Below are 12,249 nucleotides of genomic sequence, written 5' to 3'. Positions count from 1 at the left end.
ACCCGACAAATGCGGTATTGTGAAATGATACAAGATGTGATTCTAACATGAAATGGTTTGCTGTTATTAGTCTGGAAATAATACAATTTCAATATTAAATGTTTAATCCTGAAATGAATAAAATATGAATTTCCCATCACACACACTGCCCGGTGGGATGGACTGAGGTTGAGCTGTCAGGGTCCTGTTCATTGGGACATTTGTTTTGACCAGAACAGAATAATAATGGACCAACACCCGGACCGTTACTGACTGGTAAAATATTAATGTAATTTCAAACTCCAGTGGGGAGTTCCGGAGATCGTTTCCTCTCTGAGCTGCTGTTCAGCAATGTTTACTCACTGCAGGGAGTTTAATGGGACATGAGGCTGGGCCTGGTTACACAGATCTATAAGGAAACCTCCTGATATATTTCTGAGACGATCAGGAGGCGGGAGATTTCTCACGGCCGCAGCAGGCCAATGGAAAGCTCTCCTGCTCCTCCTCGCCACACAAAATATATGTTAATAAAAACTTCTCAGTGTTCTGGATCACTCAATGCCCATCGATAGGGCGGCTCCTCCTCCCATTTGTAACTGACATTAAATGGTGTCCCGTGTAGGTAATAATACTCTGATTTACATATTACACGTGGCCTGACCGGAAACAGGTGGGTGTTGCTCCGGCCGCTCTTCTCAGGACCCGACCCACGGTGGTGGAGGCAGGAACTCCAGCGCAAAGGGGCGGTAAGTGACCTGACACCATTTACTCGCCTCTACCGCCCCATTTCCGCCCGGCGGGGATGCATAAAATCGGCCACACCTTACCTGACCTCCGCCCTAATATCAATCTTCGATGCCCATAAGCTGGTCCATTGTCTCAAACTGCACCGGTTCACAACACGTGGAGGGAAATTTTCATCATCGCTGGGGGCTGAACCGATGGAGTGGATCACCCCCCCTCCCCCCGCTGAAAGAACCGGCCCGATTTTAATTTCTGCTCCGTCAGTTTACCGCCCAAGCAGTGAAGGTGAAATTACCCCCTACGTCTCTGACCCCAAGCTTCTACAGGTGTGTGAAAGACATCAGACAGTGTTTGCTAAACACTAACATGAATGTGGGCGAATGGATCCATGTATTCGGGTAAAAGGTGATAACCCCCCTCCATAGAGACAGGATCCCTATACCATGGAGTCGAAGAGGGGTTCACCCCCGACAGCAGTGGGACACAGTGAAGCGAGGTGCGGCCCAGGTAAAGGCTCTATGGGGAAAGGCCACAGTGTGAGGCTATTTCACCTTGTATTGTACATCATGTCTTAGAAAACATATACTGTGTGTTGAATTGTAAAAATAGAATCGTAGTGTGCACGATCTGTATTGATTGTTTTGAATTGTAACTGGAATATTTACATTGATCTGTGTGTATCCATTGTTTTTATGAAATAAACTATATTTTGAAATATAAAAAAAAGTTCCAGTCTCGCCGTCTCTGTTGTTATTGGACAGTGAAGAGAGTAAACACTGCCAGACTGTAAAAATGCGGGGAGTAATACAAAGAGCATCTGTAAGGACTGTCGAGGAGCAAAGGGGCTTTGGTGTCCAGTTGCACCAATCAGTAAAAGTCTGTTATTATTGGATGGCGAAGATTGGAAATCTAGTGCACATGTATCAAAAACAACATTGAAGATCCCAATTTCGAGGCTGTCATATCCCAAGGAATAGAAAGATATGCTGATAGCGTTAGATGAAGAAGGGTGACAGGAGGCTCATGTGGAGCATAAACACCGGCCTTCTGTACATTCACTTGGCACCAAGTGAGAATTAGGAGAATTTTCTTAATGGTGAGAAACTAGGGACTGCAGAGGAGCAAAGGGGTTTAGGTGTCCAGGTACAGCAATCAATAAAAACCAGTGCACATGTACCAAAATAATTTGAAATTTCGAGGCTGTCGCATCCCAACGTATCGCTGTCAGGTACTTCGCCAACTCTCTGGAATTTGCTGATACAATCAGGCCCCACTGCCTCACTTGCTGGTCCATTCCATCCATCCAGCACCATCTGCATTAAAAAAGTTATAGTCAAGCATTCTGCTCATCCTATGCCCCAGGGAGATAAGACTAATAGTGGCGGGAGGACCCAGACCATCAGCCTTATGTGAGTTTAGACATTTCTGTTTTAAATTCAGATTATTGTATTTGCAGTTTTTTTTTCCTTTTTTGGTACATTTCTAATTTTATTTAATTCTTGCACATTTTGCATTTTAAGCAAATTCTCCAAACCCTGTGCGCAGTGAGTGCTGAATCCGGGCCCTTTGATTGACAGCTCTCTCCTCCCCCCGTCTCCTGGGCTGACACCTTCCACCACGTGACACTCTGAAGCGTCACCCACCTTTGCGCGCTGACGTCACGAGGCGTATGTGCCGCTCGGGCCAGAGGGATGCCGCACATGCGCCGCGCGGTTCCTGTGCCGCGTTCCCTCAGCAACAGGCCGGCGCCGGGAAGATGACGGCGGGCGGGCGGTGCTGTGGGCGGGGGCGAGGCCGACAGAGGGAGGGCCCGCACCCGGGAGTGGCCTGAGAGGGGAGGGTGGGGTGACGGGGGAAGTTACTCGGGGCCTCCTGAATCTCCACTCTGGCAGCGCCCGGTGTCGAGCTGGGCTCGGGGGGGAGTCACTCTCCCGCCTCCCCGTCAAACGGGCCGTGGGTCGGAGCCCAAAAGTGAGCGAGAATCAAACAGCACAGAGAGAGGCCGCTCGGCCCATCGCGCCTGTGCCGGCTCTGTGAAAGAGGCCGCTCGGTCCATCGCGCCTGTGCCGGCTCTGTGAAAGAGGCCGCTCGGCCCATCGCACCTGTGCCGGCCCTGTGAATTAGCGATCCCATTAGTCCCACTCCCCCCTGCTCTTTCCCCACAGTCCCGCAAATTTCCCCCCTTCAAGGATTGACCCGATTCCCTTTTGAAAGTTATTATTGAATCTGCTCCCACCGCCCTTTCAGGCAGTGAATTCCAGATCAGAACAACTCGCTGCCTAAAAACATTCTCCTCATCTCCCTCTGGCTCTTTTCCCAATTCCCTTCAATCTGTGTCCTCTGGTTACCGACCCTCCCGCCAGTGGCAACAGTTTCTCCCCATCGACTCCATCAAAACCCCTCCTCATTTTCAACCCCTCTATTAAATCTCCCCTTAACCGTCTCTGCTCTAAGGAGAACAATCCCAGCTTCTCCAGTCTATCCCGGTAACTGAAGTCCCTCATCCCCGGGACCATTCTGGTAAATCTCCCCTGAACCTTCTCTGCTCCAAAGAGAGTAATCGTAGCTTCTCTATTCTCTCCACATAATTATTATTATTATTAAGTGGGTTGTGCTGGGTATCTGGAAGCTGTAATTCGGTGAGTAGAAAGCAGTGGGAGGATAAGTCTGCAGATTGATTTTGGGAGATGGTGAAGACGGTGATCGTGGATTCAGACAAGGGAGGTAGGTGGTCTTTGAGACCGTCCGTGCTCTGTTGTAAGATCTCACTGTGTGTGTCTTGTTCCAGCCGTTCCCATTTGTACCTGTGACCTGACTGGCGGAGTCTGCGAACTCGACTGCTGCTGTGACCCTGACTGTTCCTCCGCGGACATCAATGTCTTCTCCACCTGTCTGCCGGGCAGTGAACCGTAAGTTTCTGTTCGTGTGTTACTACATTGGCTCCCGGTCCGACAAAGCTTCGATTTTAAGACACTCATCCTCGTATTCAAATCCCTCCATGGTCCTCGCCCCCTCCCTATCTCTGTAACCTCCTCCAACCGAATTAATCTCCACCGATAACCCCATGTCACTTCACCCTATCATGGATTCTACCCCACCCATTTATCTCCGCCCACAGCCCATGTACACTCGACGCACAATCATTGCTGGGACACTCAGTCCTGTTAATACACACAGTCAGTGCTGGGTCACTCAGTCTTGTTATACACACAGTCAGTGCTGGGTCACTCAGTCTTGTTATACACACAGTCAGTGCTGGGACACTCAGTCTTGTTATACACACAGTCAGTGCTGGGACACTCAGTCCTGTTATACACACAGTCAGTGCTGGGACACTCAGTCTTGTTATACACACAGTCAGTGCTGGGACACTCAGTCCTGTTATACACACAGTCAGTGCTGGGACACTCAGTCTTGTTAAACACACAGTCAGTGCTGGGACAATCAGTCTTGTTATACACACAGTCAGTGCTGGGACACTCATGTCTGTTATACACACAGTCAGTGCTGGGACACTCAGTCCTGTTATACACACAGTCAGTGCTGGGACAATCAGTCCTGTTATACAGTCAGGGCTGGGCCATTCAGTCCTGTTATACACACACTCAGCGCTGAAACACTCAGTCCTGTTATACACAGTCATATAAATAAATAACTGGAAAAAAAGAATGAAATCTCCAGGACCTGATGGTTCCCACCTCACGGTATTAAAGGAAACGGGTGGGGAAATTGCAGATGCATTAGTCATAATTTCCCATCGCTCTCTCGACTGAGGAATTGTGCTTTTGGATATGAAATTTGAAAATGTCACTCCGTTATTTAAGAAAGGAGGGAGGGAGAAATCAAGAAAATATAGACCTGTCAGTTTAAAGTCAGTTGTTGGGAAATTACTGAAATCTATCATCAGAAACAAAATGAGCTGTTCAAAGAGAGTGAAGATGGATTGTGAAGGGCAGCTCATGTCTGAGTAATCTAGTTGAACGTTCTGAGCTCACTAACAAGGTGGACAGGGGATTGAATATGGATGTTGTCTATATGGACTTCCAGAAAGCATTTGATAAGGTTCAGCACAAGAGATGAATGAATAAAAGTGCACAAAATTGAAAGTTGCTTTGTGACTTGGGTTGGAATTGGTTGGGTGGTCGGAGAAGAGAGTAGGGATAAAGGGAATGTTCTTTGATTGGCGAATTTTAAAAATCGTATCCCCAGGGTTCTGTACTCAGCTTTTCACCATATTTATCAATAACTTGGATGAAGGAATTGAGAGTTGTAGATCCAAGTTTCCAGGTGACACTAAGTTAGGAGGCACAGTAAGTGGTGTAGATGGGAGCAGGAAGTTACAAAGAGACAGTTTAAGTGAATGAACAAACTGTGGCAGATCGAGTACAATGTGGGGAAGTGTGAGATCATTCACTTTGGATGCAAAAAGGAAACATTGGAGTATTTTCTTAAAGTGAGAGACTGGGAACGGTGCAGAAGCAAAGGGATTTGGGTGTCCATGTACACAAATCACTAAAAGCTCGGGCACAGATAAAAAATCACAGACTAATGGAATGTTGGCCTTTATCTCGAGGACTGGAATACAAAGGGGAGGAAGTGATGCTTCGGAACAAGAGGGCATAAGCTTAAATCAAGGGTAGTGGAAATCTGCTCAGGCTGATTGAAGTGGACCCTGTGATATAATAGAATATTCTGTCCTGTCAGACTTGGACATCTTGTAGATCCATCTTTTAAAAAGGTGGAGGAACTCAGTTCAAAGATGGATTCCACTCACTTCATCATAAGTCCTCAAACTGCTTGTCTTATCATCGAGCTATCAAGGACTAGAAAAACTGTGTTTAAAAGAAAGCTGATTTATTTGACATTTGTACAGAATTCTAATACTGCAGTCCAGTGAAATGGATTATTAACATCAGAAACAGCCCCCAACTGCCAGAATGAACACGGTTTACTCCTGAATGCGATTAACAGCAGTGATAACAGCAGAATCCAACCAATGCAGTCACATGTGAACTCGCTGGTGTATTAGTAGGCTGGTTGACAGAGTGAATCCCTTCCCACACACGGAGCAGGTGAACGGCCTCTCCCCAGTGTGAATACGTTGGTGTCTCAGTCGATCCCTTGTTCTTTTAAAGCTCTTCTCACAGTCAGAACATTGAAAGGGTCTTTTATCAGTGTGAACATGTTGATGTTCACTGAGGTAGGATGAACGAGTGAATCCCTTCCCACACACGGAGCAGGTGAACAGCCTCTCCCCATTGTGAATATGTTGGTGTGTTTGCAGGTTGGATGACTGACTGAATCTCTTCCCACACTCAGTGCAGGTGAACGGCCTCTCCCCAGTGTGAGTACGTTGGTGTGTCAGTAGATCCTTTTTTCTTTTAAAGCTCTTCTCACAGTCAGAACATTTAAAAGGTCTTTTATCAGTGTGAACAAGTTGATGTGTCAGAAGGCTGGATGAATGAGTGAATCCCTTCCCACACACGGAGCAGGTGAACGGCCTCTCCCCAGTGTGAATTCGCTGGTGTCTCAGCCGGTGGGATGATCGAGTGAATCCCTTCCCACACACGGAGCAGGTGAACGGCCTCTCCCCAGTGTGAACTCGCTGGTGTATCAGTAGACTGGATGACTGAGTGAATCCCTTCCCACACACGGAGCAGGTGAACGGCCTCTCCCCAGTGTGAGTGCGTTGGTGTGTCAGCAGATCACTTTTTCTTTTAAAGCTCTTCTCACAGTCAGAACATTTGAAAAGTCTCTTATCAGTGTGAACAAGCTGATGTTCAATAAGGCTGGATGACTGAGTGAATCCCTTCCCACACACGGAGCATGTGAACGGCCTCTCCCCAGTGTGAACTCGCTGGTGTGTCAGCAGGTTGGATGACTGAGTGAATCCCTTCCCACACTCATTGCAGGTGAACGGCCTCTCCCCAGTGTGAGTGCGTTGGAGTTTCAGCAGCTCATTTCTGCTTTTTAAACTCTTGTCACAGTCAAAATATTTAAGAGGTCTCTTATCAGTGTGAACAAGTTGATGTTCAATGAGGCTGGACGAGAGAGTGAATCTCATCCCACACATGGAGCAGGTGAATGGCCTCTCCCCAGTGTGAACTCGCTGGTGCGCCTGCAGGTGGGATGACTGAGTGAATCCCTTCCCACACACGGAGCAGGTGAACGGCCTCTCCCCAGTGTGTCTGCGTCGATGAGTTTCCAGCTGGGACGGGTAATTGAATCCCTTCCCACAGTCCCCACATTTCCACGGTTTCTCCATCCTACGGGTGTCCTTGTGTCTCTCCAGGTTGGACGATCAGTTGAAGCCTCGTTCACACACAGAACATGTGTCCGGTTTCTCCCCGCTGTGAATGGTGCGATGTTTTTACAGGTTGTGGAACTGGTTAAAGCTCTTTCCACAATCAGTGCACTGGAGTTTACAAAAGTCCTCACTGTGAATACAGAATAGAAATTCAGAACAGGCAATTCTAGTTTCTATGGAACATTCTTCCTGCTCATTCCCCCAGACTGTAAATCCCCGTCTCACACACTCACCCTCCTCCCTCTGCTGGAACCCAAACCCATCGCACCATCTCCAACATTTGGGTTGGGTTGGAGGCCTTGAATCTGAGTTGGGAAATATAATTGGAGAAACATGATTCAATTTAGAAACTAAACTATTCAAAATCAAAGAACATGGATTATTGTAATTAATATAGTCCTTTCACGCCTAGTGGGAAAGAAGTGATGTCTGGGCTGCGGATGAGTGTTTGCGCCCGGTTACACAGCGTGTCCCTCTCTCTCCGCTTCAAATTCGCTTCCTTTGGCTCACGGCCTCATTCACGCATCCAGCTGACTGCAGCCCTTTAAAGCTCGACTGGAGTCATCCTTTGTTTATTGACTTGACCCATTGCCACCCACCTTGCCTTGCAGCTTCATCCCTTTTTTTGCTTCATCACTCCTGCCCTCCACCCTATCACAGACCTTCCCTTTTGTTCTTTCCCTCCCCGCCCCCTCTTTCCCTGCCTCTCTCCTTGCTTAAAAACTGTTAATTCTTTCACTTCTTCAAGTTCTGACAAAACCTTAACACTAATCTGAAACGTTAACTGTTTCATTCTCCGCGGATGCTGCCTGACTTGCTGAGGATTTCCAGCATTTTCTCTTTATGTTTCACATTTCCAGCATCCGTAGTATTTTGCTTTTGATTGGTGAACCTCGCCCTTTCACACCCCATCACAGAAATATCGGCAAGAGGGTTTTACAATGGCGATAATCTTACCCAAAATGCCCCGCGTGGTAGAATACGGTCTATCTCAATTCGAAGGGGAGCAGCGCGCAGCCGCGGGAAGGGCCCATGGCCAGAGCATGCGCGGTTGTGGTCCGAGACACTGAGCGGGGCCGAGCGGAGTCTCAGCAACACCGAGTGCGGCTCAGAACCCGAATCAGAGCCGGGGGGCCCGGCGGACGGGCGGCCCGGGTGCCCTTAGCACCATTAAACCCCTCACCCAGCGCCTCCCTCGTCCCACCCGCCGCTTCCCGGTTTCTTCTCCTGTTTCCACCGAGTCCGACTCGCGACAAACTGCAGGACCGAAGCGCTCCCAGAATGCAGGGCAGGCCTGTGGAGCATGCGCAGTCTGATTACGAAATCAGCGCCTTGGAGAGATAGACGGGTTTCTGGGGCGCGGGGGATTGTGGGGCCTCCGGCCACCATTAGTCACCGGGGGTCGGTCAGTGTTTTTTTGCCGACGTCGCGCACAGAAGCGTTTCTAGAAATACGGACTGAGGAATTGAGGGTCGGTTTGCTAAACAGACACTGAACTGTGTTTCACAAACATTTTTCCAGTTTCACAAACATTTTTCCTCGTGACCCAGTGGAAGGGAAACACTTCCCCCAGGGATCCAAAACAATAATATCTTCCGGCTGGAGTTTTCATCAAATCCCAATAAAGGCCAGTCCATGCTCTTCACTTCATTTCAAGTAATAACTAAAATTAAACATCGACGTTACTTGAAAAACATTTGAAATATTGTGCAAATAGAATAAAAAAAAGTTCAGGTTGAGTTTCACTTACTTAAGGTGACGGATGGGTCGGCCTGTTGTTCATGATCTCGTTCCAATCTGGATCACAAGATGAAAGCGCTCCACGCATATCAGGCACGGTTGATTCGGTTTCTTTCTCTTGTTTTTAACCTTCTCAAAGTCGAAAATCCCAGTTCGCAGATGTAGGTTTTTGTGAACGACAGGAACAACGGAACACTAATCTTACTTACAGTGGATCATCTGTGAAAGCACTGATCCAAAAATAAGACAAACTGAATGACTTGAGGCGTGTTTTCAGTGCGCTGTCACAGGAGAGTCGCACCAGCCCGTTTTCTTGATCAGGCATCAAATTTAGCTTCATTCTAGATTCAGGATTTTCGAAAGCAAAAGGATCTTTCACCCAACGCTTTTGCATCGAATTTTCAAATCCCTCTGCAGGGAAGTAGTGACTAAAATGTTCAGACAGAGCAGCGAAATGTAACTGTATGACACAGTTCATTTCATTCCCTTTATCTTCGTCGATACGGTTCTCTCCACCCCAGAGGGTTGTGGATGTTCAGTCGTTTAGTGTATTCAAGATTGAGTTTGATAGATTTTTGGACAAGACAATCAAGGGATATGGGGATCGGGCAGTTAAGAGCAGATGATCTATTGAATGGCGGAGCAGGCTCGAGGGGCCGTAAGGCCTACTCCTGCTCATATTCCTTATGTTCTTATCCTGCCAGAGGTGCGGTGCCCAGAACTGAACACAATACTCTAAATAAGCTCTAACCAGAGCTCTGAATAACTGTGACATAACTGCCACTCATTTTTATTTCCTGTCCCTTGAAATAAACATCAAAATACCATTACCATTTTAACTTATTTTTGCACCTTTTAGTGAATTCTGTACTTGATCTCATTAACCCCTCTGCTCATCCACAGTTCCTAGTTTCTTGCCCTTTAGAAAATACTCTGATCTATCTTTTTATGGTCCAAAGTGGATGATCTCACACTTCCCCACGTTGAACTCCATCTGCCACAGTTTTGCCCACTCACTGAATCTATCAATGTCCCTTTGCAACTTTCTGCTCCAATCTATAATGTTTACGGTGCTACCTAACTTAGTGTCATCAGCACACTTGGATATAAGGCTCTCTACATAAGAATATAAGAAATAGGAGCAGGAGTAGGCGATACGATACGCGAGCCTGCTCCGCCATTCAATCAGATCATGGCTGATCTTCGACCTCAACTCCACTTTCTCGCCCCATCCCCATGTACCTTGATGCCATTAGCGTCCAAAAATCTATCGATCTCAGCTTTGAATATATTCAACGACTGAGCATCCACAGCCCTCTGGGGTGGAGAATTCCAAAGATTCACAACCCTTTGAGTGAAGAATTTTTTCCTCATGTCGATGATAAATGGCCGACCCCTGATCTTGATACTCTGACCTCAAGTTCTTGACTCTCCAGCCAGGGGAATCAGCCTCTCCGCATCTACCCTGTCAAGCCGTCTAAAAAATTGACACGTTTCAATGCGATCATCTCTCATTCTTCTAAACTCCAGCGAATATAGGCCAATTTTACACAATATGTCCTCATAGCACAATTGCAGCAAGTCCTTATTACCCTTATATTGCAACACCGTTGCAATAAAAGCTGACATATCATTTGCCTTCCTCGCTCTGGTTAGACCCTTGGTAGCTCACTATTTCCAGTATATTTGTCATCTATTCCTTCTATAGGAAAAATAAATTAACGTTGAAAACATTTTGCTGTAATTATACCAGTTCATGTTTTGGAAACAATATCCAGCTGAACTGCAACAAATTCGATGGCAAACTTAATGATGTAAATAGTTTAATAAGAATACTGGAATGCGATGGCCGGGAATCGAACCCGGGTCAACTGCTTGGAAGGCAGCTATGCTCACCACTATACCACCATCGCTGACAATCAGGGATGATCAAATTGCTCTCAAACATCAGACCCTGAACAGACACTGCAGGCTGTTGGATTTTGTTCTTCATTTAAACTGGATTCTGACGGATCCTTTCTCGCTCTGTTGCAGTTCCCGTTTCCGCACAGTCGATGACGCCAACCCCCAATCAATGGAAATTACACAACAGCCAGTAATTCTTCACCTGATATCGGACTGAAGAGACAGTCGATACCTGCAATACTTGACCGGCTGGAAATACATTTTGCCGCAGCTCACATCAGCCATTGAGTAAAGTTAGATAATTACATGAAATCATTATGGAGACCTGACTACCAGCTGGGCACGAATGGCAGCTTCATATTCAAGTCTATAAGATCGTTAGAAAGGACAGAGAAATAGGGAAAGGAGGAGGAGCAGCAATATTACTAAAGGACAATATTACAGCAGTTCAAAGATAGAATATCAGTGAGGGTGAGCGGGCAGTGTAAACACTCTGAGAGAGACCCAAGGAGAGCAAGGTTCATGTAGTTGATGCAATATATTTGGATTTTCCGAAGGCCTTCGATAAGGTAATGCATTGTCCACTCATGGCTAAGTTCAGAGCACGTGGGTTCAGGGACAGGTGATAGAATGGTTTGCAAGCTGGCATCAAAACAGAAAACAGAGAATAGAGGTTAAGGGTAGTTACTCAGATTGTCAAAAAGGTGGGAAGTGGAGTTCCACAGGGATCGGTGTTAGGACCACCGTTCACAATTTACATGAACAATTCGGGACTCGAGAATCGGAAGTACAATTTCAAAATTTGTGGACGACAACAAATTGGGCGATGTAGTTAATACAAAGGAAGAATGCATCAAAATGCAAGAGGACATTAATAAAGTTGCAGAATGAAGAATAAGGAGGTCACACACTGCTTGGATAATAAGAGTCTAAACGGGCTGGAGGAGCAAATGGATCTCGTGGTACAGATATAAAAATTACTGAAAGTAGCGACGCAAGTTAATAAGGTCACAAAAAGGCAAATCAAACACTGAGATTCATTCTAGAGAGATAGAATTGAAAATCAAAGAAGTTATGTTAAAATAGTATGGAACTTTGGTTCGACCACACTTGGAGTACTGTGCACAGTTCTGGTCTCCATATTATATAAAGGACTTAGAAGGTGCAAACAAGATTCTCGTGATACGAGAAATGAGAGGATATTCTTATTGGGAAATGCTGAACAGACTGGGGGTTTTTTCACTCGAAAAGAGAAGGCTGAGGGGTGACTTGATAGAGGTCTTATGATAGGGTTTCATAGGGTAGACATAGAGAAAATGTTTCCACTTGTGGGGAGTCCAAAACTAAAGATAATAAATATAAAATAGTCGCTAATAAATCCAATAGGGAATTCAGGAGAAACTGCTTTACCCAAAGAGTGGTTAGAATGTGGAAAATGCTACCACAAGGAGCAGCTCAGGCAAATAGCACAGGTGCATTTAAGGGGAAGCTAGAGAAACACATGAGGAAGGAAGGAATCGAAGGGTATTCTGATAGAGTTAGATGAAGTAGGGAGGGAGCAGCCTCGTGTGGAG

General features: G+C 46.4%; 1 non-coding gene across 1 annotated transcript; it reads right to left on the bottom strand.

Moving 5' to 3' along the window:
- Positions 1–10,611: 10,611 nt before the first annotated feature.
- trnag-ucc (transfer RNA glycine (anticodon UCC)) lies at positions 10,612–10,683 on the bottom strand. The gene has a single exon. It is a non-coding gene; the product is annotated as a tRNA-Gly (tRNA).
- Positions 10,684–12,249: the final 1,566 nt, after the last annotated feature.

Source organism: Heptranchias perlo, unplaced genomic scaffold (assembly GCF_035084215.1).
Source record: "Heptranchias perlo isolate sHepPer1 unplaced genomic scaffold, sHepPer1.hap1 HAP1_SCAFFOLD_60, whole genome shotgun sequence".
Lineage (NCBI taxonomy): Eukaryota > Metazoa > Chordata > Chondrichthyes > Hexanchiformes > Hexanchidae > Heptranchias > Heptranchias perlo.
This window is presented reverse-complemented; position numbering and strand designations above follow the sequence as displayed.